Consider the following 27012-nt stretch of genomic DNA (forward strand, 5'->3'; position numbering starts at 1 on the left):
ATACGAACACCAAAAATCTCAAACAACTTCTCTGTTTTCCTTCTTTATGTATGTCCTCTGATTTAAGCAAGAGTTTTAACTTTCATCATACCAACAAATGTGGTCATTGTCCCCAGTGTAGATACATAGACACTTCCAGATTTTTTCGTTCCCCCAATGACGGCAGGCTTTGGGAAATTAAGTGTACTTCTGATTGTAATACACGTAACATAGTGTATGTTGCCTGCTGTCAATCATGCTTTAGATTCTATGTGGGCAAATCCAACAGGTCCTTGAGGGAGAGGATTCGTGATCATATGTATTGCTTTACCAGAGGTGACAATTGTAGTGCAATATCTAAGCATATGCTCTCTTATGAGCATCATACCTTTCTATTTCAAGTAATACATGTTCAGCCAAGTTGTTTAAGAGGTGGCGATATTGTTAATCGCACTGAAGCAGCAGAAACCTGGTGGATTTTGCGGTTAGCGGCTCATTGGGGTAGGGGACTTAATGAGTCCGTCCCCCTTAAGCCATCCCTTAAAGGCAGATCTATCAGATGAATTTAGATTCAATGTTTTATATTTGACTGTCATTGTATTTCAATGTAGCCATGCTCTTTATGTTTAGCGCTTCATGGTAGTTGTAGTTTTTTATATTTTTGTATTTTGTAGTTTTGGGTTAAGGAAATTATGTCTTTGTTCAGGAAGTGATGTTCTTTGTTCAGGAAGTGATGTTTTTTGAATTTCACTATATGTAAGCATCATCATTATTAATGTTTTTTATTCACGTCTGAAGAAGCGGCAGGACCGCAAAAGCGCTCACGTTATTAAACTTTTACCTTTTTGGAATACACGCTGACTGGTTCTTTGAAGCCACGCATCTATTTTGGTTTATATATTTCTTGGCTGTTATATAATTTTTGGCAGTTCCTTCCGCACTGGGATTGTGTGTTTCATTTTTATCCTGGGACTTGGTTGAAGTTTTTTCATATATATATATATATATATATATATATATATATATACGTATATGTATATGTCTGCAACTATATATATATATATATATATATATATATATATATATATATATATATATATACACACACACACATATATGTATACGTCTGCAACTATATATATATATATATATATATATATATATATATATATATATTTATAGAAATATATATATATGTGTGTGTGTGTGTGTCTGTAAAGCAATGCATACCCCCCACAAACACACTTACACATGCTTACTGGTGTTTATATATGCTTAAACCTGCTTACTAGTGCCTTATTCATTATGACACTGACACTTCGCTCCAGTTACCTTTTAATTGTTATTTTGCAGGTTATACAGCAGACATATGTCACAATATGTTCATGTACAGATTACCGATGGTAAATGGTATGTGATGCAGTGGGATTCGGTATGGGAATGTCTGTTCGTTAGGCAGTTGCTCTAACCAATACACATTGCTGTCCTGCTTCATTTGCATATATACCCATATATTCATGGCTCCTGGTTCCCCAAACACACACCCCAATGCCTCCCTAACACTGCAGTCATGCATTCTCCAGTTGGATTTGCGGTGTATCCACACCACTACACATTGGCCACTCCCTACTCCTATAGACCCATCCCATGGATTGACTCACTCCACGTATCCTCAGAACTCCCAAACGTTTAGTCCACAAACATTGGTGACATGAGCGACCAATAGAATACCGTTTGCAATTTTGGGGTTGTCCCACATGGGACATGCATGTGTTTATGTCAAGATTAGACTCTATACTTCATTCCATTCTTACTCCCGTTAACATGAAACTACAATAAATTAATAAGTATGACTATGTGGTAATGCACACGTTACACATGAGAGCCTAATTATGTACGTGTTTGGCGCATTTCATTTACAGATAGACTGGTTTAGTAATTGGTGTTGCTCTAGCAGGCAGATCACAGGAATGATTCCATGTGTGGGAAAGTCCTCACATTTGATTTTTTTTTCAGCACAGCACTGACTTCAGACATTGTAAACACTTCTGCATTTTAGCAGTTTTGTCCCTTCCCTTATATGCATAACCTATTATTCTATCTACTGTCGAGGTTTGTAAGGGCACATTCATGTTATTTATGTCTGCAAATGGAATGAATGTGTTACAGAGAATGTACTTCTACATATTGATGTCTGCATGTGAGCATGCATATATACTTATTACAAACTCGCTGACCTCCATGGGGCGGTCCAGTTAGAACCAGCCCATCCAACCCTGCTACTCCTGGCTTCATAATTTCATACACATAGATCCTCCACCCCACCTGTGTTCAACATACACACATACCATCCATTGTCCACTTGTTATCGCAGCCATGACACACCTCCACACATTGCCCTCTCCCGAGCGTTAGGGGCCCTACACGTATGTTGTCCCAACCCATGTATTCTCAGGCTCTCCCACCATTTAGCCCTTGTAACCTATTATTTTTTGGATAGTCCCACCAGGGACTACCATCTGTGTGTAAAGTAGACTTAGCAGATCAACAATGTTACTCCCACTGGTAATATCCTGCCTGTGGTGTGAGTAGCAGTGCTTTGCTCACTCCTGCCCAGCTTGATATGACATACGTTGACAGTGCTATGTAATACCGGGTTGCTGTTGATTCCCTTCTTATTCCTTTTGTGTGCTTTATTGTTACGTTGTTCTTTCTTCATAGATTTGTGTATATATATATATATATATATATATATATATATATATATATGTATATACATATATATGTATATATATATATATATATATATATATATATATATATATATATATTTATATATATATATATCTATATATTTACATACTTATATACATTTCCTATGCTGGGCACTGCTTAGACCCAGGCAAGTGCACTCAGACTTGCTTATTGGTACTTATATGTGTTTACTGCTGCTTATTTGTGTTTACACCTGCTTACTAGTGCCTTATTCATAGATTAGTACTAAGCTAACTGCCTTTGCAAGCCATTTTAAACCTAGCCAATTATCCCTTGTGAGACTCAAACCCTGCACCTTGTGTTTGTAAGGCAAACACCTTAACCATTAGGCCACCCTCCCGCCTAAAACTGCACTTACTTGTGGCAAGATCATATCAACCCTGATGGGACTCGAACCCAGAATCCCTGGGTTAGGAGGCAATGCCTTATTCATTAGGCCACAAGGACCTGACAGTGCCACTTTGCTTGAATGATATTTAAGTTAAATATCTCATGCGATACTCTTATGACGGTTTTACAGCAAAACGACATTCATTCCACATGGAAAATGATATGTGCTATTGTTGGGCTCGAACCGTGAATGCCTGTTTGTTAGGCGGATGCTCTAAACACATATTGACATTTACATTGATTCCGCATGTTTTTCTTTGTTTGACTGAATTTGATGTGTAAGCTATGCTCGGCGGAGGGCAGCAACGTGCAAACATGCTGCGCTTTGCTTACACCTTCGATATTGCAGCAATTCAAATGTGTAATAGGGACACAGGGAATCTAATTGTTAAAGTTCTAGGGACAGGGCTTAGCATTCCACTACGTGCTTGTGTGTTTATTACTTCAATTTTATTTCACTGTTTTGGGCACTCTTGTATGCTTAGCATACCTTTTGGTATCCACGGACACTGAATTACTGACTTACTATTAGAGGCGGGCTCTACTAGTAGGCATAGTAGGTTTTGCAACTGTCGGGGCATGTTTCCACCTCCATAGAGCACTTTTACACCCCCCCCCCCGCACTCGCAAATGTTTCCTGTGCACGTTGAGAGTGCGGTGGCGCACCCTCATACATATTCATTTGGCGCTGCTGCGCAATCTGTAGGGAGGACACTCAGGGCAAGGCTAAAACTGTCCTTGCACCGAGGTTCTTGAATCCCGGGGCAAGTGTAATATAAATGACTTAAGGTATTATTTATGAAGTGTTCTATTTTTCCAACTTTTAAATAAATAAAATCTTCAGATAGAAAAGTATGATTTCAGAGAAAATGGGATGTTTTACAACTGCTGATTAAAGGCTTTAGATATAATAAACAGAAATATTATTGATCACTGCTGCAGTTGCCAAAGCTTATACGAGTTATATCTTGCCTAGGTTATAACATCCAGACAGCTTCTAAGCTTCAGGGCACCTTCCATGCACCCAAAATTTTGTCAGCTCGAGCTGACTGACTAAAAGACAAGTTTGAGTGCCAATCCCTTCAGAGTTTTCGTACTGCTGAAGAGTGTGCTCGTTTGTGAACCTTTGAGGGTCAACAGTTGCCTTGTGCTGTTCCATTGCTAGACAGATAAGTTCCCTTCAGGAAAAGCCTTCCACATATTAATTTTAATCTTTAAACTTACTTTCCTCTTTAGGAAAGTATTTTTTATGCTAGGAATATATGTTTTTAATTGACTGCCATGGAACTTTGATGTACTTTTAAATAGGAGCACACATTTGTGTTGACAGTTTAAAAGTTGATTTAAACATTTTAAAACTGCTTTCCTGTGGAAAAGCTGTGCACAAATTACTTTGTGTGACTGGTAAAGTATACCTGAATGATTTTTACTGTATTTTATTGGGAAAAGTTACTTTATACTGCTTTTAAATTTTTATCAGCTTGTGCTGCTTAGTTAACTTGGAAAGAAGCATCATGTTCAGCCAAACCATAGGACAAATTATTGGTCCACAGTCAGTACTTCTTCCAGCTACAAAAAGAAAAAAGTTAACTAAAAAAAACTATGTACCACAGCAGGATAACAGTTTGCCTTAGCTACAGGTGGGTGACTCTACTGTGACTAAAGATGGTTCCTCAGACCTGTCATTTTTTTCCCTGAGTCCCTCTGGTGTTGTCCATTCAGCCACTATGAATCAGGGGTTAGCCACATCCTCTGTGTTTTTTGTGGTCCCCTTGGAAGGCAAGGGCAAACCACTTTTGTCAATGTTTGGAGAAGAGGCAGGAAAGGTACCCCTGCTTAACCAGAATGTTGTGCCTAGCCTTGGGGAAGCTGTTGCTGTAATTAATAATCCTGTTTGTCCAAACTTTCTTGTCAAAAAGAAACAGAAAACTAAACACATATCTTTTCCTTCTCAGGTTCCACTGGACAGACATAGTTTATTAAGCCTGGCTCAGGGTCTTGTACAGGCTATTGTTCCTTCTTGCCAGGTGGTTTCAGGTAAAGCAAAAATGGTTTCTTCTTTTCCTGAAGAGATTCAAGAAATTGAATCAAGAGAAGAATGTAATGGGACAGATATAGTTTTTTCCTCCTTATATTTCTGATTCAGATTCAGAGGAGAGAATGTTTTCCCATTCCCCCAGTGCTGACAGCATTGGTGGATGTGCTTGTCACAGGATGCAGTTTCCCTGATAGCAGCCTGCTTCACCTAAGAAAGGAGACAGAATGTACAATGTTCCTTAGTCTTTCAAATTTCTATGTTCTCATTCCAGACCTGAACCAGAAGCAATAGCTTTAGTTAGTCTAGCTGCTACAAAGCATTTTGTTAATTCTAATCCTTCCCCTTCTGACAAGGATCATAAACCAATTGATAAGTCTTTTGAAAAAAGTGTATGCTTTTACAACTTTAATTTATAGAATTGTGATTTATTACTGTTACATGTTAAAATTGATTCAGATTAATTGTGAAAGCATGAGAAATGTTTTATCTACAGTTCCTTCCTGTCAGGAAAGATCTGGTTTGTGTGGTTTAGTGTATTCAGTTTCTCAGGTCACTACTTATAGGTTCATAGGTAGGTACTAGGCTATTTGCCCGAGGACATTTATAAGCCTAGCCAGAGTGTGTCAGCTGTCGCCGCCCCATTGATTAATTAACTGAGCCTCTGTCAAGAAGAGCCCATGAAGCGATCCCAGGGGTGTATTTTCTGTTACCCATCCACTCATCAAGGTTTCTCTTGAAGAGTGTTAGTGAGGGGCTCTGCCTAATGTAGTTAGGAATTTTGTTCCAAAGCATGGGGAGTCTATGTGACAGGAATCTATCCCTCCAGCATGTTCTATTTATTGTTGTGGAGAGGTTTAGCAAACTAGAGCGAGTGGCTCGCAGTGACTTGGATTTCTTTAGGTGGAGCATGTCCATCAATTCTGAGTTGGACATGGCTTTGCAAGTCAGGCAGAGATCACCTCTGAGTAAAAGATATGCGACTCAGTATAGCTGGAGTTTTTCCAGTCGGGCTGCATAAGACATATGTTTGAGGCCAGTAATCCTCTTGGTGAGGTACTTTTGTGGTCTTTCCAGCTGTTGGAAGTGTCTTGGGAGGTACATCCCAAATGGGGCATTATACTCTATGATGGGCCTGATGAGTGACAAGTAGAGGGGCACTATAACCTCTTTATTTCTAGATGCGAACCCTTTAGTAATTAGATGGGCTATGTAGAAGGATTTCCTAACTACTTTGGCAATATGATTTTCAAAGGAGAGATTACTATCTACCTGGGTCCCCAGATCTCTTATTACATCTTCTGTATTAAGGGGGCTGCCATCTATGTGGTAATTCATGGGTGTTTTGTTTTTCCCAAATGGGATGACTATGCATTTTTTGGCATTTAGCTTGAGACCATGACTTTGACACCAGGTGTCCGCCTCAGTAAGGCCCTATTGGAGAATGTCTGTGTCAGCCAGAGAGTCAATTATGGCTCCCAGTTTGCAGACATCGACGAACTTGGTTAGCCATAGTCCTCCTGTGTTTGCCTATACTTCAGAGAAGTATATGCCGAACAGTAAGGGTCCCAGGAGCGAGCCTTGTGGGACACGACTTGTGACTGGTTTAGAGTTGGACCTGGAGCTTGCTATTCTTACCGTGTGAGTTCTGTCTGTAAGCCAGTTGGCAACCCATCTCGTGACGTAAGGGTTTATGTTCAGACTGGTGAGTTTTTCTATAATTCCCGAGTGGGAAATGGTGTAAAAAGCCTTGGTGAGGTCAAGGTAGGCTGTGTGAACTACTTTCTCCTCATCTATGGCCTTGGTGACTGTCTCAAAGAAGTCAACCAGGTTTAGTAGGCATGATTTGCCCTTAACAAAGCCGAACTGGATCAGGTCAAGTGTTTAGAGGTTCCCAATGTCTTTGTTAATGTGTTCCATGATGATGCGCACCATAGCCTTGCAGAACAGGCTAGTCAGGCATATGGGGTGATAGTTGCCAGGGTCAGTTGTGGCCCCTCCTTTGTGGAGCGGAATAACCATTGCTGTGCACCATTCTATGGGCAGGTAGGCTGTGGAGAGACTGAGGTTGAACAGTGTGTTTAGGTGGGGGGTTAGTTTGTTCTGTTGTTCGTGCAAGATGCAGCCTGGGACACCATCTGGCCCCATTGACGCTGTGATTTTGGTTTTTGAAAGGGCTGTTTTCACCTGTGTGTCTGTGATTTCTGGGACACTACACTTTTCCGGTATTGTTGTGGGCCCTTTTGGGGGTGAGAGGGGGGTGAAGTTTGCACAGAATCTATCTGCCAGGATGTTGGCAATATCAGTGGGTTCAGTATATTTTGTGCTATTTTGCATTAGCTCAGAGCTTATCTGTGAGTTGCCACTTAGATTCTTGACATAGCTAAAGAAGGCTTTGTGGTTATCTTTCAAATCCTTGGCTATTTTTCTTTCGAAGTTAGCCTTGGAGGATTTTATGAGGGATCTTAGTTTCTTACTGATACTGATCAGGGATGCCTTTCCTTCTTGGGATTTGCTTTTTTTCTGAACTAGTTTCCTCCTGCTATTGTATATCCTGTTTATGGCAGGGGTCCACCAGACTGGTTTCCTTCTCTTAGGGTAGTGAGTCTTGGTTTTGTTAGGGATGGCACGATCCATGCATCCTTGTAGGTGCTCACAGAGTGTATTTGTAAAGGTTCCTGCGTCTTGGACACTGTTATCCTTTAGTGTGGGGGCTGTGAAACTTACCACCTCTGTCTTAAGTAAGGTGAGTTTGCTATAGAAATGTTTTTCATTGTAGTTTCCTTGGTTGGAGGTGGTGGTGTGGTGTGGACATCCAGAGTGATTAGTTTATGGTCTGATCTAACCAGTGACGGGTTGACCTCTAGTGTGGAACACCTGTCACCCATGTTGGTGATGACCAGGTCCAATATGTTTCACCTCTGATAGGGGAGTATACCAGCTGATCCAGGGCATTTGAGTTGATAAATTCCAGGAAGTGCTAGACCTGGGAGTTTGTACTTGAGTAGTTTTCCCAGTTAACGGTAGGGTAATTGAAATCACCCAATATCAGGGTGTTTGGTTGCACCTTCATTCTTTCCATTGTGTCCAGAAAGGCAGTTTGGTGGTCCTGGTCATTGTTTAAAGTGCGTTTATGACTCTGTAGATAACTACATCTAGGGCTGTTGCCACTGGTACTGTGTTGAGGAGGTTTGCTTGGTGACATTCTCTGAACCTCCCAGAAAATGTAAACAATGACATTTTAAATTCCCCTTTTGACAGAGATTTAGTTTTTGGAGCCTCTGCTGAGAGGGTTATCAAAATGTGATGAGTGGGGTAGGCTGATAAAGGGTATCTCTCAGATTTATCATACCTCCTTCTGTAAATTTTCCAAGGGATTTTCTGCTTCCTCGCCCAGATTTGGCAAGAAACAAAATAAACTATCCACCCACCCTATTAGTCCCTTTTCATTTCCAAAAAGTCTGACTTTCCATTTCTCTCTTTCGTACAAGATTGTTTGACAAATGAGTTCTGAGACTGATTCAGGAGGGTTACGCATGGCTATGGGAAGAAATCTCTCCTTTTCAAGGAATTATTCCACATCCACCAGACCAAATCCCTTTTGATCCCTTCTACCCTACAGCACATGCTTTCTCAAGGGGTAATAGAAATAGTTTCTCCTTCCCATTTGGAAGAAATGTTTCTGATGCCAGACCAAACCCTTTCTGCTGCCTTCTGCCCTACAGCACATGCTTTCTTAGGGGGTAATAGAAACAGTGGTTCCTCCTTGCCAGTTGGGAATTCTTTTTTCTGAAGAATGTCTCTGGTGCCAAAGAAAGAAAATACCTGGAAACCCTTTATGGACCTTTTTTTCCTAAACTAGTATTTGATATTGTCCAATTCAAAATGCTTCCACTTCAAAACCTGTTATCCTTTCTTTCGCATTTGTAGTTTTTTTGTAATCTTTGATTTAAAAGATGCTTATCACCACATTCCTATCCATCCAGACTTCAGATATTTCGTGAGGTTTTAGAAGTCTGAGGATTTGGGATCTTTGCTTGGAAGTGTTTGTATAGGTATTTTTATATCCAAAGCAGACTCCAAAGAATTTTCCTTAGGCAGTTTGCAAATGTTGGAGGTGTGATGAGGAGGAAATAAACAACTGGGAACATATTTTTTGAAAGTATAATGCGTTGGGAGACTTAAAAAAGTCCTTTCAGACTACTCTAATAGAAATACTGGGTGAGAAAATTGGTATAACTAAGGAATTGATTTTTTGAGCTATGATACAGAATCAGAATTATCTAAACATTGTAAGGCCTTGCTGAGCTGAATTCTGATGGCTGCAAAAAAAAAAAAAAAACAATTACTAGAAAATGGAAATCAAAGTGTAAATCAACTGTACTAAAAGTCATGAATATAGTAACAGAGATAAAACAACTGGAAGTGGGATCTTAAGAAAAGGATAGGAGTAAATCACAAAGAAAAAATGGGAACCGAAGGAACAATACATGCAAAATAATGTTTTGAAAGAGGAAGGAAGTTTAAGGGAAGGCAGGAATTGAATGAACTTTCTAATGTTTGACTGACAATAACTGGATAGATTATACATGGAGTATAACATTTTCCACTGAAAATATGTCAATGTTTTTTTTTCATTTATATAACTATATGATTGTCTATGTCATAACAGATAAGTTAATAAAGATACTTCTTGTTTAAAAAAATGGTTTTATGAGTCTAGATAACATTATCAGTTCTCTGTCATACCCCTTGGGCTATCCACTGCTCCAAGATAGTTCACAAAGTATCTAGCTCCAGTTATAGCTCTTTGCAGGCTACATGGTATCCACCTTTTTCCATATTTAGATGACCCACTTATCTTTGCAGAGTCTTTTTCAAAGTGTCAGTAAAGTTTCACTTGGGTAAGAGATCTTCTATGTAGGCTGGGATTCCAAGAGAACATTCAAACGTCTGTTATGACGCCATCACACAGGATCATCTTCCTGAGGTATCTGCTAGATATTTCAATACAAAGAACTTTTCTTCCATGGGAAGTAGATCTATATTTAGATATGTTTCAGGGTTTTCTTTTACCAAACAGACTTCTGTCACTGCAAGGGAATACCTCAGGATTCTGAGTCTCATGGCACCTATGATTCTCATGATACCTCCGGCAAGACTCAACATGAGAAAGATACAATGGTATCTGAAGTCTCTTTGGTCCCAGAATTAACCCATTATCTTTTCAGATTCCAGTTCTGGGGTTTGTGAGATGAGAAATCACTTTGTGGAGACAGCAAATATCACCAAATCCAGGTCTTCCCTTCTTTCCTCCTGCTCCAAAGCACTCAGTCACCATGGATGCTTTGGTCTTTCCTTGGGAAGCAGTGTCAAGGGAGATAAAAGTACACATAATCTGAGAAAATAAAGACAGGCACAAGCACATAAACATAAAAGGGGTGCTCAGATGCTTGCTTTTATCAAAACATTCAACTCTCTGAACTCCATTTGTTTTCCAGGACCTGTTCAAGTTGTTACAGACAGCATCACAGTGGTGTGGGACATAAACAGAGAGAACCATGTCTTACCACCTATGCAGACTAGCCATATTAGCATGTGATGTAGCTCTACCACACAACCTCACTCAACAGGCATCCTTCATTCTGTCAGAACAAAATTATGTGGCAGACAAGCTGAACAGCACAAAGACAGACCCTCATGAACTGAAACTGTATCAGGAGGACTTCTGAAATTTGATCCACCTGTAGGGGAGTTCTCCAAGTAGGCCTTTTTGCCTCCTTTCTGAGCAATCAGCTGTCACAATTCTGCTTTTGGATTCCATGCAGTAAGGCATGGAAGACAGATGTGATTTATTTTCTATGGACAGGAATGTTCATGTATGCTTTCCATCCTTTCCATGGATATTAATGATATTTCTAAAGATTCAGAAGGAATCCCCCAAGATTGTTGAGGTGACTCCCTTCTGGCTGAGGCAACAGTGTTCTCCCTTATTTTGGAATTGGCCAGGGGCAGTTACCACAAGCTTCCTTACAGAATGGTTCTACTCACACAAGAACAGGGGTGCTTGATACATCTTGACCCCAAACAACTTCAGCACACTGACTGTTGATAAGATCTTAACTCATTCCTTCCAGAACAGCTCTTTTGAGTGCATACCTTTAACTCCCAGTGGGTGCAGCTTGAGCCTTCAAAAAGGGAAGTTATTACCTTACAGTTCTAACAAATACTTGTTGACAGTGGTCAAATATCAGTTGTGTTTACCATCATGTATGCGTCAAGATAAAATTTTCTGATACCTTGTATGTAGCATGGTTTTAGAATTATTAATGCAAATATGAACAAGCAATATTTGATGCCTAGAGGCAGGAAGTAACTGCAGAAACGTCTGGAGGACGCACTCGGCTGTAGTGATAACTTTTATGCACCTGTTTACTGAAGATGTGGAGCAGATACTAATGGAGGCAAGAAAGCCTGCTACTAGGAAATCATATATTAGCAAATGGAAAGTGTTTTCTAATTGGTGCCAACAACGTAACTAGCATCCATTTAGTGCTAGTGTTCCTCTGATTTTACAATATTTGTGGGAGTTACTTTCCTATGGCCTGTCTTACTCCTCTGTCAAGGTTCATTTGTTGGCCATTTCAGCATGTCTGCCCATGGATCACCCTGTTTCAAGACATTCTTATATCAAAATGTTTTTGAAACGGGTATTGCATAAGTGGCTGCCAAGAAAACTGATGACTCCTCCTTGGGATGTTAATATACGTGCTTCATTTGAACCAGCTCATCTGTCTGACCTGAAGTTCTCAGAAAGGAAAACAGTTTTATTGGTTGCTCTGACTTCTGCAAGAAGCATATTTGTGTTCCAAATTTCTCTCATTTTCCACAGAGACCGTATTTCCTTGAGAACTAATCCTTCTTTTATTCCTAAAGTGGTATCTGAGCTTACTTTAAGCCAAACTATCAATTCCCTTCTGTTCCTCCATGAAACACCAAAATGAAGGAGAAAGGATAGTTCATATCCTGGATATCTACAGACAACTCAGATACATTCTTGACAGAACAAAATCTTTCACAACTTCCGATCACTTCTGCTTTTCTGTGGGAAAGAAGATGGGACAATCTCTGTCTAAGCAGAGTATTTTCAAATGGTTGTCTTGGGGCGCTTCCTTTTTTTTGTTATTCCCATCACAACAGAACTATTCCAGGCAGGGTCAAGGCACACTCTGCCAGAGCCTTTGCTTCATATATGGCTTTTTGGAACAGGTTGGACTCTGGAAGTATTTTAGAAGGAGTAACTTGTTCCTCTGTAGATAGTTTTACAAAGCACTAAAACCTAGATTCCTTCTTCAGGTCTAAGTCAGACTTTGCTAGAACAATTCTCCAGGAACTCCTGGGCCTTTCATCCTCTATCTCCTATTGCTCTAAGCTATGGTAATTTACTTTTATGACTTATTCTGCTGCTGCTGTTGTGTAAGTAAACTTACTGCAATAGTAGGTGTTTGAATTATCACTGCTGCAGTAGCTGCTCCCTCTCTCCACACTCCTTGTCTTTTAATGTGTTTTTTAATGCCAGAGTGTGGTCATTTGCTCTCTTGCTATTACTAGCAATGTCTTCTCTGGTCTCAACTTCCCGCTCTCAGTTGACATGAAAGCTCTGAAGGGCTTGGCACCCAAACCTGTCTTTTGGTCAACTCAGATTGAGCTGATTTAAAAGTTTGAGTGTATAGAAGGTGTCCCAAAGCTTTGGAAGTTGGATACCTGTTATATGCTTAGCAGGATATAACCTATAAAGCTTAGGCTACTGCAACAGAGATCATGCAAACATATCTACTCTTATGGTAAGTTTACATATACAATTATACTTTCTGACATCTTTTGGATAAAGGCAGTATTAGAGTTTTGTTTAAATACATATTTTAAGAAAAAAGCCAGTTGAGTGTTTTTATGTCTTACTGTAACCATTTTCAAGCATTCTGTGTCCTTAAATGAAATAATCAAAAGAATGGTAAAAACATTGCACTGTAAAGTGAAAAAAGACAACAACAAACAGAAAGACCCCAGATAAACCAGAGTCATTATAATCTCCTTTGAAAGGAGCCCAGTGGGATATATGCAAATGACCACTTGAAGGCATTCAAGTGTTCCAACATAAAAAGTGCAGAACTTGTCATGTCTGCAGCTTGTGAGGTTAGCTATAAAGGCCTGAATATTAAAAACTTTAAAGAAGAAAACGTTAGTGGGCATTCAGAAGCATTAGAGCTGGAACTTTCTGAAGGCACTTAAGGGGTTATTTGCATGTATACTGTGGAGGTTTAAGGTATTACAGAGTGAAGAATCTGATTTATATGGGATCTATTAATTTGTATTCCATTTAAATGAAATGATGGGAAAGCCAGAAAGAGAACAAGCACAGCAAAAATATTCAATCTCTTTGTAGAACTGAAGAAATTTATCACCTATTTTATGACTTTATATGTACTCAAGAGATGTGCTGGACATCAAATAAAGGGACCAGTAAAGTAATTTGAAGTTATGCAATATTTAGATATTAAGTGCTTGGTTTACCACATAATATTGTACCTTACCACATTCAAACAATTCAGAAAATATTAATAATATTTGATGTGTCCTATTTCCTGTAAACCTTACAAACAAGATGGTTGAAAAGAAGTATTACTTTGCTGGGGGCAAAGTTTCTGTTCACCTATCTTTCCCCTAAATGTACTGCATAAAGTTATTTATTTACAATTTAAATTGTATAAATAAAGTAAGGATGTTCTTGGTTGAACTTTGTTCAGAAAAGCAATCCAACTGGATGCACTTCTTAGAGAAGAACTGTACTGCTGTCTTATTACTCTTTAAGTCAAGACAGATTGACCTTTTCTGCCTGTTACTAACAACATGCAGAACTGTGTTCTTGTTATAGTCAATTACACTTTATCAATGCTAGAGAAACCTGTTAGCAAAATTTGAATAAAAGCACTGCAGAACTTCTGATGTCAGACAAATTAATGTGGGGTGTCATTATAGCATTCAAAAACATGGCAGTTGACATGATGTTAATATGAATTACAGAGAGACACAGGGTTTTTAATGTAAAGCTAATTATTTAATGTGAATAAAACAGACCCTCAGTTGCAATAAATTATGAAGTGCAGTATTCCCTTTCATGTTCATTTTCCAAGGATAAACCTTTAGCACTGGTATAACTGTGAAAAACCAGAGGACAGACCTCTCAACTGTACAGATTTTTGCAGAATACCTAGATTTTTGCCTCATATTTTGGGTCCATTTCTAATAAAATTGTGGTTTTCTAGCAAATCATTGGCAAATCATTGAGGGGTAAAGTCAGAAAATAATGACAGCTATTTGAGTTTCAGACTTTCCACCCTTCAAAATATTCATGCTAATAAAAAACTTGTTCTTTTATCAATTTTCTAAGTTTGTAAAGTCAATATTTAAAAAAATGTCCCTATTTTTGGGCGTTTGTACCCCCATTACTAATGGCTTTGTCCAGATTTCTTGCTCTAAGAGGTTGAGAGGTATGGACTTGTTATCTCTGTACTATTACATTATGTTCCATTAAACTGTAGTTTTCTGTTGAGATCAAATAACAACTACTGCATTCTTATGCTGTGATTAATTTTACGAATGCTGGAATCAAAGTCTATTTAAAGGACTGAGCCTTGCAAGCTGCTATACTTTACAGTGCTGTAGTTTATCAACTTAAGCACAGTTACTAATAAAATAACTTATCTATGTAACAGACGACATGTACTATACTGTTACAACTACAGCTTTTAATGTACAAGATTTGCTTCTCAGCACACATATAGATAACTTTCCATTCTCTATTTACCTCAGAACAAATGTGTTCCTACAAATACCAGATCTAACAAAAAGATCAGATTACCCATTCAGTTTCACTGTTCTTTTTATACACTTTTTTGTGCCCTGTTTATGAAACCACTCCTTTGATGTTAATACTGCTGGAATTCATGCAGTTTGTTGAACATTTTTACTTTGGTATTTGCCTGATGTCATACAGTTTGTTGATAAGGTGCATTTTGTTACTTCAAGGTTTTAGGAGTCATTTCTGTCTCCAGTCGTCCTTGCACCTGGGTTTAGGAAGTTATCCTTATCTGAACCTTATCTTACCTTGACAGAGGCACTGGAAACTAAGGTCGGTTGTCACAATGCCAGGGTAATCGTATGGGCTAGGCATGTAAAGGCTCCAGGGCCATTAGCCTAGTACACATCTATGAACCTATGAATCTGTAGTTTTCCTTGAAGCTGTATTCAGTCATGGAACATTTTGTATCACACACACTAGGATGCCAAAGCATGTGTAATAACTGCTTTACTATATATTTTTTATTTTTCTGTTTATTTTCAATTAAGAAAAGTTTAACCCTTTAATATGTGTATGCTAACAAACATGCACTATTGTAGGTATTTAAATGTAAATTTTTACTATATATTCTAACAAACAGATGTGTACAGGCACTATTGTAAGTGTTCAAATGTATATCTCTAACAGTTCTCCCTTTTATTTTTAAGGCACACAAAACAGTTTATATTGTTATGCAGTTTTGGTCATATCATACTTTTCATCATGATTTACAGAAACCATATTAGGAAACAAAACCTTTAGCTTTTTTTTTTTTTTTTTTTTTTTTTTTGATGCAACAAGTCAAAATGCAATTTCACACAGTTACTACAATGATGACAAACATTGCTACCACAATTGGGTGTATAATTCTGTTTAACAACTTTTTTGGTACTTACGTATTATTGCAACCAGATTTCTAAAGTTATGTACATCAGAATGTTTTCGTTCCTTTAAAACATTTTTTCTCATTTACATTTAGTAAGACTGAAATGAAAAACTGTATAGTTTTACATAGCTTTACTTCAGGAAAAAGAAACCTTGTTTGAAGAAAAATAACATGTCAGAATTACAAGTTAACTTACTGCTGGCAGAGGTATAGAATTGCATGGCTCATTCACTGTGAAGGAAAAGTACTCCCAGCAGACAAGAGGACTTGCAGATTTATATGCCTACATTTCTGGTAGGACTGAAGAAAAACAGCATATTGGAGTTAATTATTAAGTTTTGGAAGGCGAACATCCAACAAATAAACAAAATAATTGTTGGCAGTAATTTCAGAGCTGGTTTGCCCAAGGCTGTATCCTGAACAATGTATAGAGTAAGGGAGGGACCACTTCTCTAGACCTTTGCTTCATTTTAAGTAATTACTATAATACATGATCGAAACACCTTGCTTAAAAGAAAGCTGCATGGTGCATTTGCAGTTTGTGATAGACAGCATTAATACATGTTTCAATTCATTGGTATTTGAAATGATTACTATAGAAAGGGAGAAGTGCACATTTTAATCCTTACTATATTTTATTTTTTCAAGTGAACTAATGTATTCTTTAACCCAAGTGGATGAAAAAAGGACAATGAACTTGGAGGCTCATCAGTTTTTCAGTGTTACTCTGCCAGCAGTAGAAGGCACAAACTTGATTTTAATTTATTGTAAATAGCAACTGAGAGCAAAAGTGTTTTGAGGAGCACTCTTTATTTAAATGTCATTAGTTACTGTAACAAAAATACACATAGAACATTTTGAAGTAAGCATTACACTCCAGCTGTAACACAGGCTGCTTTGAACCTCATCTGAAAAGTAGTACAAAGAAGTGAAACAGATACGGGATCGCAGTTCCCCCACTTTTCTGGTCATTTTAACACACAAAATAGTTCTCGACCCTATTTTAAAAACGTGATTGATGAAAAAGGTTGTCCGCTTGCAGCTGGTTGACAAATTCCTGCTTGCGTTTCCTATTCCTGTTCATGTTTCACAACCAATGTGATACAAAAGCAATTAGTTTACACACCCCTTTTTACTTAAGGACAAAGTCATTTTGTGAAAACATTATGAATTAGACGAGGTTACAAATCTGGTTGTGATAATACGTAAGTACCACTTCTTCTTTTTTTTTTTGCAGACGATCCTGTAAAAATATCCAATTATGTGCTGTGTCTGCTTCAGTTTTTCTGCTAACTTGATTAACTTGTTTTATAACTGTTGAATTTACTGTTTACTTTTGTTAATTACCGCATACAAAGAATTTAGAAACAGACTACTTGATTCAAAGATGGCCGCCATTCTATAGACACTGCAGTTCTACAGCTCTCCAGATACCAGAATTAAAAATCAACCCTGTGGATATACTATAAGATTTAATACACTAATTGGCAGCAATAACTAAGTTGCTAGAAGTAAACTTCGCTTTTGAGGAGAAAGAATCTGGAAAAAATAAACAGAAAAAGCAGGATTGGAATTGATTACCTGCCTGACTCTGAACAGAGCATCAAACAAAGGATTTATCTAACTTTTATTTGAAGTTTCAGCCTTGGAGAAATCTGTTTTATTTTGCCTTATAATGTCAAGAGAAGACAAAAATATGGAAACCACAACTACCAAAACTAAATTATCAGCATTGCAGTCTCCGGAAAAAGAATCTTTAATTAAAAGACAGAAAACTTTTGAACAACAGGAATCCGCAAAAGCAGAAATCACAAACAAACCGGACCAACCGGCTAGTATGAAGGAAATTAAAGCTGTGCTGTTACCCATTCAAAAAGCCTTAAAAGATTTATCAACTCAGGTGCTTACATTTGGTGCCACATGCAATCAAATTCTGGAAAGGATGGACAAGATAGAAACCATAATATCTGAAAATGAGGACAAAATAACAATGCTTACTAAAAAAACAGACTCTCATGGTGCTGACATTCAAGCTATGCAAAACAAAATTCTGGACTTGGAAGCAAGATCCAGACTGAATAATATAATCATAAGAGGAATTCCAGAAACAATTCAATACAATGATTTAACTACTACCATTTTACAAATACTCGAAATAATGTTTAAGGACTCGGACAGTACCAAACAAATTGTTATAGAAAGAGCCCATAGAGCACTCAGAGAATCACAAGCCTCAAATGCACCTAGACCAATCTATGCCAAAATATTGAATTCTCAAGATGTAAGCAAAATACTTCTAACTATTAAAAAGAAGGGTGGATATATTATGTGGCAAGATAACAGAATATCCATGGTACAGGACTTGCCAATACAAATAAGACAAGCCAGGCAAATGTTAGCTCCATACTGTAAGTTTCTGATTGAAAAAAGCATCAAGTTCCAAATGAAATTTCCTAATACATTAATCTTTACAGTTGATGACACCAAATACTCAGTAAATACAAAAAAAGAAGCAAGACTTACCTTTCTGAAGATTTTCAAGTCCCTGCCACCTTCGGAAGCTTGATCGGATCACCTAGGCTCTTTTCAACAACAGACAGACTGGGATCCCATACTTACGATGACCCGAGGCTTTATAACCCTTTGTTTGTTCTTTTTTCTTCAACAGGCCCTTGGAAATCGCTTATTTACCTTGTTTTTCGAAGTTCCAGTGCGTCCACGAGGATTTTCCGAAGTTTTATGGCTCCAACGAACTCAATCAAGTCACAAAGTAGCAGGAAGTCCTTTGGGGAAGGCAGAGGGACTGATTTCAAGGTAGCACATCCGGAGGTCCGTCCCCATATTCATTCCCCAGTCGCGAACTTGAAAAGAAGAAATCAGGCTCAACAAACAGGAAAAACACCAGGGAGCTAGAAGAAACTAACTGGACTTAAAAACAAAGCTCCCTGGACTTATTTTGATGGTAAATGGCTTCAGTTTACTTAAGGGATCTAAACAGTTATACAGGTAGGATAAATACTGATGTAAAATGTACTGGTTAACATGTTTTCTCTTTCCTAATTAAAAGAATGTATGGTTGAGCTTTGTTTAATATAGTAACATGTTGCTAATAGTATAGTAAGGGCTTAGACAATAAGGGGTTTTAAGGTGGGGATACATAATAGACTATGGTCCTGAAATGTTTAATGTGTGACATTTTTTCCATTTTCTTTTTTTTTTGTTCTCTCTCCTTTTTATTGAAATCTGAAGATTATCTTTCTATGTACTTACATATGGACATATCTCTTAAGTGAAATGCTTTGTATGTTTACAGTTTATGATGTTAGTTACAATATTTCTCAAGCTTTAGCAGAGTGATATCTTCATTTGCCTTTTGATAATGATATATAACTAAATCAGTTAGAGCAGTTAATTAAGAACAGACTTAATGTTGTTCTGCAATGTTAAATAAGTGTTTGCTTTCTTTGTTAATTAATATTTATATGATAAATAAGTTGAAATGTATCAATGTTACTGTTGAATAAGAATTTTGTCAGGTATCAGTTAGTCTGGATTCTAATAGGACAATTAGTTTATTTGTTTGACTAAATAAAAATATGTCTAGAGCTGTAGTTAGTTAGCAGTGTTTATTAGGGAATGTTTGGATTAAGCTTTGTAGAATTAGATATAGTTGTTGTAGGTTTTTTGCATGGGGTTTTTGTGTTAATTGGTAGAGTTAGAGTAAATTTAGGTACCCAGAATAGTTTAAAGAATGTGAAAAACCTATGTACATCCTGGTCCAAAGGAATAGTGGATAGGCACTGGTTAGAGATGGGATGTCAGGTTTGCTTCCAAACAACATATACTGTGATAAGATACTTCAATCTAAGGTTGTCTTTTAATTTCGGAAATATAGGTATACGTTTGAAAATCTTAATATGTGGATAACAGAATCTTGGAATACTAAAGGACTCCAGAACATGAAAAAAAGGAAACTGTTTTTACATTTGTTTTTCCAGTCAAAAGCATGTTTCATTTTATTACAAGAAACTTATTTGACCAATGATCAGTGGGTTGTATTGAAAGACAAGAAATGGATTAGGGAGGTAGTGGTGGTGGAAGGGACGACAAACAGTGCAGGGGTGGCAATTATTGTTAAAAAACAATACCAAGAGAAAATTTTAGATTGTAAAGTAGACAAAGAGGGACGGTGGTGTCTGGTGATTCTTATATCCAATTTTTATGACAAACCTGTGTTACTTATTAATATATACGCCCCATGTACTAACCAACATTATTTTATAACTTCAATTTATTCCATCTTGCACCAATATAATAATTGTTATATAATAATGGGAGGTGACTGGAATTCGTATCAAGATCCCAAGTTGGATAAATCAAGTTCATATAAGTTTTTTAATAAGCAGGCAGTGATAGCATTACAGGAACTTAAAACCGATTTCAAACTATATGACCCATTTAAGCATACAAATACCCAAATGAATGCAGATAATTTTACTTTTTACTCAAATTGTCACAAAATGTGGTTCAGAATTGACTTTTTTTTAATCTCAGATGTATTGATGTCTTCTGAGCCATGTGTTTCCATTCAGGCTCGACAGTTGTCGGATCACTCTAAAATTACATTATCATTAAATAAGTGTAACAGGAACAATAGGAGGCTTCGAGGGTACAATTGGTCTCTAAACCCATATTTACTAAGCAAAGAAGATATACTTAAAGAAGTTAAAGAGACGCTTAAACAATTACTTCATAATCTCCCCGAACACCGACACCCCACTGATATTGAATGGGCTACGACTCAAGCGCAAATAAGAGGATTTTTTCTTCAAAAAGCTACTTACTATAAAAAAATACAAATCAGGGAAATACAAGAATTGGAAACCAAAATTAAATTACTAGATCAGAAGTTAATGGGGAACTATAATAAACAAACCGAAACAGAATTACTAAAATGTCAAAAAGATCTGTTTTTATTACATAATAGTAAATTGTCATTTTATGAACAGAAAACTTTAGTAAAATATGCAAATCATATACAGACCCCCTCAAAAGCATTAGCACGCATTATTAATCAAATGAAAACACCGTTATTAATCTCTGAAATACACCATAATAATAGAACATATACTAATAAAGATGCATCATGAATACCTTTGAAACAATATTTAATCATATCTATGGTGAGCAGCAGGAACTTTTACTAAACAAAGTTAAGAAAGATTACTTACAGAAGATTACATTCCCGAGAATTGATAATAAGTTCCATATGGATTTAACTAAACCAATTTAATCGGAGGAGATAACAGAGATAATTAAGAACTGGAAACCCCACAAAGCTCCAGGGCCGGACGGTTTGACCTCTGAATTTTATAAAACTTTTAGTGAGATTTTGAGTAGAATACTTCCACAGATATTTAACTACATAATTCAGAATAAAATTAATGATCCCCACTTCAATGCTTCAAAGACAATTCTTATACATAAAGAGAATGCTGATTGTAAAAACCCAGACAACTATAGACCCATTTCACTCTTGAATATGGACATGAAAATTATGACATCCATCCTGGCAAATAGACTAAAGAGGGTAGTTAATTCAATAATCTCAGATGAACAGGCTGGATTTATAAATGGGAGACAGACTACTGATAATACGTTAACACTGCACACATTAATCTCCTACACCAATTATAAAAATCTTAACATGTATGCACTTATAATTGATGCGCAAAAAGCATTTGATAGAGTTAATTTGGAATATTTATTTGATATTTTAGTATACTTTAATATACCCCAAGATTTCATTCTAACATTAAGGAAAATATACAACAACGTTTATACTAATTTATTTATCAATAAAGACTTCTCTAAAAGAATACAAATTAAAAATGGTACTCGTCAAGGATGCCCGTTATCTCCTATTTTATTTAATCTATATTTGGAACCATTATTTTTACACATCAAACAAAATATTTATTATAATCCCCCGATATTATATGGTACGAGGATAAATATGGCTGCCTTTGCAGATGATGTAAATATATATTGTACCACACCTGTTTCAGATACTAAGAAAATATTAAAAGCAGTGGAAGACTTTGCAAAAGTATCTAATTATAAAATTAATAAAAAAAAAACAAAATATTTCCGTTAAAGACGCCCACACCTTTTTCATTGTTACCACTGATAGGACAGGTAAAGTCTGAGGAAAGAACAAAATACTTGGGCATTGTTTTTTCAACTGACAATAGAGACTTTTTTGTGAACAATGTTAAAAGAATTTGGGATCAGATAACATCTGACTTAAAACGATGGAGTAACTGGAAATTACCAATAATGGCAAGAACCGCAATTATCAAAATGAATGTGCTATCCAGAATATTATACATTTTCAGAGCTACGCAACTTAGAATTACGAGGAAGTTTTTTAAACAACTTCATATAGGGCTAGGAAGATTTCTTTGGGAACCTAGGAAAACGAGAATAACGTATGAGAAATTGATGACTCCAAAAAGTAGGGGAGGTTTAGATTTACCGGATTTTGAAACCTATTATTTAATAATAAATGTGAACAGAATTTTAAGAGTGATTCACTTTGATAGATCCTGTCTGAGATGGTCACCCAAGTGGTTGATCCTGACTCATAAACATGTAACTGGAGTGGGAATTAATTGTAAAGCATTACCCTTTTTAAATAAAGGAACTCTCAGTAAATACAACTTGATGGAACATGTTAAAGTATATGTAACTTCAGTTCAAAATCTCTTTACTTCTTTAAACCTGTTACAGTATATGATGACATTTCAACCATTCCACAAGAACCCAAATTTAACAATTGGTAATCAACTGATAGATTTAAAGAAATTCCCACTAATAAATGAGTTAACTATACTTGATTTATACCCCTTTCTTGGTGTGTCAATACAAGATATTTTAAGAGAAATGAATCTTCCTATTTCATATCTAATTATCATGAGGCAATTAAAAGATCTTGCTATAAGTTATTTCAGTAACTTTAAAGTTAGAGAAGAAGACCTAAACATTTGCCGCAATTTATGGCAAACTCTGAGACAAGACAGTAAATATATAACTGCCTCATATAAATTGATAAAAGAGGCGAAATATAACAAACACATTCTCCTATCTAATTACTGGAAGGAAAAATTAGTATTGGTTGATGACTGTAGGATTTTGAAAGCAATTAACACTAAAGTCAGTATCCCTACAAAAATTATTATTCACTCAATTGATGATTTTTAATAATGCGTATTATACTCGTCTTACTCTTCATAAATTTAATTCAAAGAACTCTCCTAAATGTCTGTACTGTATAGATCAGACGGCTGACCTTTTACACATGTTCTGGAGTTGTAAATGCATTTTTAAACTTTGGAATTTTTAAAGCTTCAATTACAAAAAACGGGCTACCAACACTCGACACTTTCTTGGGAATTTATGATCTTTCATATTCCCCCGAATAATTTAGATAAATCACAAAGGATCATACTGATAAATATTTGCTTATTAATGAAACTTTACATAGCAACAAACTGGTTGAACCCAGCCCAGACTTCTTGGGAAAATTTTAAAACGCTAGCAATAAGACATATTCTAGCACACAAATTATTAATTAAGGACCACAAGAAAAGTATAAATAACACAAAAATATGGGAGCAAATCTTTAACATTGTGTTGGCCTAGAGGTTCCTATCCACTTTTTCTCAGGATGCATATTCGTAGTATAGTTTCAGTTTAGATTAGATATAGATTATATTATTAATACAGATTGATGTTTTTCCTGTTGTATTACCTATCCAATAATGTATGTTAATATACAATGTTTTGTGTAACTGTTGGAAGCATTCATGTATATATTGTATATATGTAGTAGTTTTGTATTAGTATATTTGAAAAGAATAAAAGACGGATTATTGAGAAACAGACTACTTGAGGATTTTATTTAAACGACACAGACATTTTACTTTCTGGAATAAACATATAAGTTTTGTTATGCTACACTAAATGAGTAATATTACTAAGACATCCCACAAAGGGTGTCCACTTAGAAAAACTCATATTTTTCAATGCAAACAAATTGAGGAGCAATCTCTGCAAACATTTTAAAACTTGACAGCAAAATTGTCTATTTACACAGATTTACAGACTGTTATAAAAAACATGGTTTGTACACTGGAGAATGCCCTTTACATATTAAACTATTTGCTGTACAGCACACACCAAGCATATTCATTATTTACCACCAGTTTTACTTGAACAGATTTTTTTGCATTTGTACATACATGGACTGTAATATACACTTAAGTCCAGTTTACAAACTTAGTGACATTAATATCAAACTGAAGCCTGCTAAGCAAAGATTCATTAAAATGTTGCAAAAATTCCTTTTGAAAGTTAACATGCTCTTTTTGTGATGTCCATATAGTGGATAACCAGTATGCCTGTAAATGTACAGTTTGTGAAATATCTTAGCCTGTCAGTTTTAATTTGTTAGCCAATATTTTAATGCACTTAAGCCTGATCCCATCCACCTTAAAAGAGTATTGTACCATGCTGTTCATCTCCTACAGCCAGTAGTATCAGGAGGAAATGAGATATTAAAGTTTATAACTGTTTTTTCATAGTTTTGTCCCACTACCGTACATGTTGAAGGTACCCTGATTATTGATCCAACTTGGCTGTGGGATTGTTATTAAAAGTTTTGATAATAAAATGACAAGGTCGTCTCCCAATAATTACTGAATGATTTATACAAACCAGTATATTTTATTCTTGTAGCTCTATTTTAGACCCTGTTGCAATACTGTTTACACAGTCAGTGTAAAACTGAAAGAGTGTCTTTTCTCCTTGTATTATACAGCATTTTATAGCAGTATTGTTTTGTAAGGATATATTTGCTTTACGCTTTGAAAGTTGGATATATATCTGTCCTCTAGCTGTTTTCCAGACTGTAACACTCCAATTTAGGGAACTTTATATTAGTAATATTACTTCTGTATATCTTTTCTGCCAGAGTCTCTGCTATTTCTGGTGCTATTATCCAATTACAAAAAATTGTAAAAAAACAAAATAGATATTGGTTTAACTAACACATGCTTAAATTTAGAAAAATGTACAAAATTATTTACATTTACCATTGCCTGCCTTTTACTGTCCTGTATTTTAAACAGGTTCACTTTAGGCAGCTTCATTTTCATTTTCTGAAAAGAAAATACACGCATGTAACTCTTGTGACTTTTTTCTTTACTGTTTTAACTACTCTCATTTGATTTCTATGCACTAGAACTGTTCCATTTTTCCATTTTTACCTTTTGACAGATTATCTAGAACACTAAATGGTCAGATTGCTTTATTAATTTATCTGAAATGGTGATTTTGAAATTATCTAACAACTTAGCCATGAGAGGCTGTCCCTGGGCGCATGTCATAAGAATGGCAGTCATACACCCTACTTTACTGTTTAATTTATAAGCATTTTGATTTAACTGGATGAAAGTTTTAAAAACTCTGGGAATAAAAATCTAAAAGCATTTAAGTAAGGCATCTGTCCATACATCAGATCCTGTTGTGTATGCTATCCATTTTTTAAATGTAAGCATGTTGTAAAATATGCCTTTTTTGTTCAGATTAGCTGGGCTATTAAAGTTGTGTGCTGTAAAGTATTTTCTGTCAGCTTAGCTAACTGCTGTTTAAGGTCTGAATTTTTTTTCTTTAACTCTTTACTAACCAGATTTTTCTTGTCTTGTAACTGCTGTTTAAAAGTTTCAATTTCTTTCTGTAATTCTACACAGGCTGTCTGACATTTTTCAGTAAGCTGTTCTGCTGACTCTAAAGCTCCTATGCACTTCTGAAAAAGTGCTTGTATATTTTGTCTAAACTTTCTGAACTCATTTTGTCTGTCTTTTAGAAGTTTATTAAATTCTTCTGTCAGTTCATAGGTTCATAAGTTCATAGGTAGGAAGTAGCCTATCTGCCCAAAGGCATTTATAAGCCTAGCCAGAATGTGTTGGCTTTCTCCACCCCCTTAGATTAGTTCCCTGTGCCTCTGTCCAGCAGAGCCACTGAAGTGGTCCCCGAGGTAAACTTTCTGTTTCCCATCCACTCATCAAGGTTTCTTTTGAAGAGTGTTAATGAAGAGCTCTGCCTAATGTAGATTGGGATCTTGTTCCAAAGCATGGGAAGTCTCTGGGACAGGAATCTATCCCTCCAGCATGTCCTATTTATTGTTGTGGTGAGGTTTAGATCCCTAGAGTGTGTGGCTTGAGGGGATAAGGTTTTCTTTAGGTGGAGCATGTCCATCAATTCCGGGTTGGATATGGCCTTGTATGTCAGGCAGAGATCACCACTGAGTAGGTGGTATGCAACCGAGTACAGCTGGAGTTTCTTCAGTCGAGCTGCATAGGGCATCTGTTTGAGGCCAGTGATCCTCTTGGTGAGGTACTTCTGTGGTCTTTCCAGCTGTTGCAGATATCTTGTAAGGTACATCCCAAATGGGACATTGTACTCTATGATGGGTCTGATGAGTGATGAGTAGAGGGGCACAGTGACCTCTTTTGATCTGGATGTGAATCATTTTGTGATTAGGTGGGCCATGTAGAAGGATTTTCTAACCACTTTGGCAATGTGATTATCAAAGGTGAGATTACTATCTACTTGGGTCCCCAGATCCCTTATTATGTCTTCCGTATTTAGGGGACTACCACCTATGTGGTAGTTTGTGGGTACTTTGTTTTTTCCAAAGGGGATGAATATGCACTTTTTGGCATTTAGCTTGAGGCCATGATTTTGACACCAGGTATCCGTCTCAGTGAGACCCTTTTGGAGGATGTCTGTGTCAGCTGGATAGTCAATTATAGCCCCTAGTTTGCAGTTGTTTGGGAACATGGTCAGCCCTAGTCCTCCTGTCCTTGCCTGTACCACTAAGAAGTATATGCCGAGCAGGAGGGGTCCTAGGACTGAGCACTGGGGAACGCCACTTGTAACCGGTTTAGAATCAGACCTAGCTCCTGCAAGTCTCACCCTGTGTGT

The 27012-nt window shown here is 36.7% G+C and overlaps 1 protein-coding gene across 1 annotated transcript in view; it reads left to right on the plus strand.

The window, feature by feature from the left end:
• The window catches only part of ANKEF1 (ankyrin repeat and EF-hand domain containing 1), a 1352638-nt gene that overhangs the window by 1266042 nt on the left and 59584 nt on the right, over positions 1 to 27012 (plus strand). The gene's annotated exons all lie outside the window — the stretch shown is intronic.

Source organism: Protopterus annectens, chromosome 1.part2, assembly GCF_019279795.1.
Source record: "Protopterus annectens isolate FY-2018-M chromosome 1.part2, PAN1.0, whole genome shotgun sequence".
Classification (NCBI taxonomy): Eukaryota; Metazoa; Chordata; order Ceratodontiformes; family Protopteridae; genus Protopterus; species Protopterus annectens.